The sequence below is a fragment of the Anser anser genome, assembly GCF_964211835.1.
Source record: "Anser anser genome assembly, chromosome: 10".
Classification (NCBI taxonomy): Eukaryota; Metazoa; Chordata; class Aves; order Anseriformes; family Anatidae; genus Anser; species Anser anser.
Genome location: NC_139730.1, coordinates 22,769,345 through 22,772,118, shown reverse-complemented (window position 1 = coordinate 22,772,118; position 2,774 = coordinate 22,769,345). Strand labels below are relative to the sequence as shown.

At 55.6% G+C, this 2,774-nt stretch overlaps 1 long non-coding RNA gene across 1 annotated transcript in view; it reads right to left on the bottom strand.

Annotated features, from left to right (window-relative positions):
• Positions 1 to 885, bottom strand: part of LOC310904897 — a 77,062-nt gene extending 76,177 nt beyond the window's left edge. The window contains exon 1 of the long non-coding RNA XR_014588677.1: positions 447 to 885. This is a non-coding gene — a long non-coding RNA (uncharacterized lncRNA). The remainder of the gene's footprint in view (positions 1 to 446) is intronic.
• Positions 886 to 2,774: the final 1,889 nt, after the last annotated feature.

Here is a 2,774-nt window from a genome sequence, read left to right as displayed (position 1 = left end):
TGGCCCCTAACATCCGCAAATCCCATCCCCTACTAAAAATAATCAACAACTCCCTAATCGACCTACCCGCCCCCTCCAACATCTCTGCCTGATGAAACTTCGGCTCCCTTCTAGCCATCTGCTTAGCCACACAAATCCTAACAGGCCTGCTACTAGCCATACACTACACCGCAGACACTTCACTCGCCTTCTCCTCAGTAGCTCACACATGCCGAGACGTCCAGTACGGATGGCTCATCCGCAACCTCCACGCCAACGGTGCTTCGCTCTTCTTTATCTGCATCTACTTACACATCGGACGAGGCCTCTACTACGGCTCCTACCTATACAAAGAAACCTGAAACACAGGAGTAATCCTCCTACTCACCCTAATAGCAACTGCCTTCGTAGGGTATGTCCTACCATGAGGACAAATGTCATTCTGAGGGGCCACCGTAATCACCAACCTATTCTCAGCCATCCCGTACATTGGGCAAACTCTAGTAGAATGAGCCTGAGGAGGATTCTCAGTAGACAATCCAACCTTAACCCGATTCTTCGCCATCCACTTCCTACTGCCCTTCCTAATTGCAGGAATCACCCTAGTCCACCTAACCTTCCTACACGAATCAGGCTCAAATAACCCACTAGGAATCGTATCAGACTGCGACAAAATCCCATTCCACCCATACTTCTCCATTAAAGACAGCTTAGGGCTTACCCTAATAATCACCCCTCTAATAGCACTAGCCCTATTTTCACCGAACCTCCTGGTTCTTGGAATCCTAGTTGGGAGTGGTTGGCCACATGAGATGTACAGGATTTTTACCTGTGATTTAGTCTTGACAAGGCTATGTAATTGGTTTACTAACGTCTCATAAGAAAGAAGCATGAGCGGTTAATGCAGTTGGCTTGAAACCCATCCCCAGTGGTGCCAGTGCACTCTCTGAACTCACTGAAGTGCATCCCCAGTGGTGCCAGTGCACTCTCTGCACTCACTGCACTGCATCCCCAGTGGTGCCAGTGCGCTCTCTGGAGTCACAGCACTGCATCCCCAGTGGTGCCAGTGCACTCGCTGGACTCACTGCAGTGCATCCCCAGTGGTGCCAGTGCACTCTCTGGACTCACTGCACTGCATCCCCAGTGGTGCCAGTGCACTCTCTGGACTCACTGCACTGCATCACCAGTGGTGCCAGTGCACTCTCTGGACTCACTGCACTCCATCCCCAGTGGTGCCAGTGCACTCTCTGGACTCACTGAAGTGCATCCCCAGTGGTGCCAGTGCACTCTCTGCACTCACTGCACTGCATCCACAGTGGTGCCAGTGCGCTCTCTGGAGTCACAGCACTGCATCCCCAGTGGTGCCAGTGCAATCTCTGGACTCACTGCACTGCATCCCCAGTGGTGCCAGTGCACTCTCTGGACTCACTGAAGTGCATCACCAGTGGTGCCATTGCACTCTCTGCACTCACTGCACTGCATCCCCAGTGGTGCCAGTGCACTCACTGGACTGACTGCACTGCATCCCCAGTGGTGCCAGTGCGCTCTCCGGAGTCACAGCACTGCATCCCCAGTGGTGCCAGTGCACTCACTGGACACACTGTACTGCAACACAGGTGGTGCCAGTGCACTCTCTGGACTCACTGCAGTGCATCCCCAGTGGTGCCAGTGCACTCTCTGGACTCACTGAAGTGCATTCTCAGTGGTGCCAGTGCACTCTCTGGGCTCACTGAAGTGCATCCCCAGTGGTGCCAGTACACTCACTGGACTCACTGCACTGCATCTCCAGTGGTGCCAGTGCACTCTGTGGACTCACTGCACTGCATCCCCAGTGGTGCCAGTGCACTCTCTGGACTCACTGTAGTGCATCCCCAGTGGTGCCAGTGCACTCTCTGGACTCACTGCAGTGCATCCCCAGTGGTGCCAGTGCACTCTCTGCACTCACTTCACTGCATCCCCAGTGGTGCCAGTGAAGTCTTTGGACTCACTGCACTGCATCCCCAGTGGTGCCAGTGCACTCTCTGGACTCACTGCACTGCATGTCCAGTGGTGCCAGTGCACTCTCTGGACTCACTGTAGTGCATCCCCACTGGTGCCAGTGCACTCTCTGGACTCACTGTACTGCATCCCCAGTGGTGACAGTGCACTCTCTCGACGAACTGCAGTGCATCCCCAGTGGTGCCAGTGCACTCTCTGGACTCACTGCAGTGCATCCCCAGTGGTGCCAGTGCACTCTCTGGTCTCACTGCACTGAAGCCCCAGTGGTGCCAGTGCACTCACTGGACTGACTGCACTGCATCCCCAGTGGTGCCAGTGCACTCACTGGACTCACTGCACTGCATCACAGGTGGTGCCAGTGCACTCTCTGGACTCACTGCAGTGAATCCCCGGTGGTGCCAGTGTACTCTCTGCAGTCACTGCGCTGCATCCCCAGTGGTGCCAGTGCACTCACTGGACTCACTGGACTGCATCCCCAGTGGTGCCAGTGCACTCTCTGGACTCACTGCACTGCATCCCCAGTGGTGCCAGTGCACTCTCTGGACTCACTGCACTGCATCCCCAGTGGTGCCAGAGCACTCTCTGGACTCACTGCACTGCATCCCCAGTGGTGCCAGTGCACTCTCTGGACTCACTGCACTGCATCCCCAGTCGTGTCAGTGCACTCTCTGGACTCACTGAAGTGCATCCCCAGTTGTGCCAGTGCACTCTCTGGACTCAATGCACTGCATCCCCAGTGGTGCCAGTGCACTCTCTGGACTCAGTGCACTCCATCCCCAGTGGTGCCAGTGCAATCT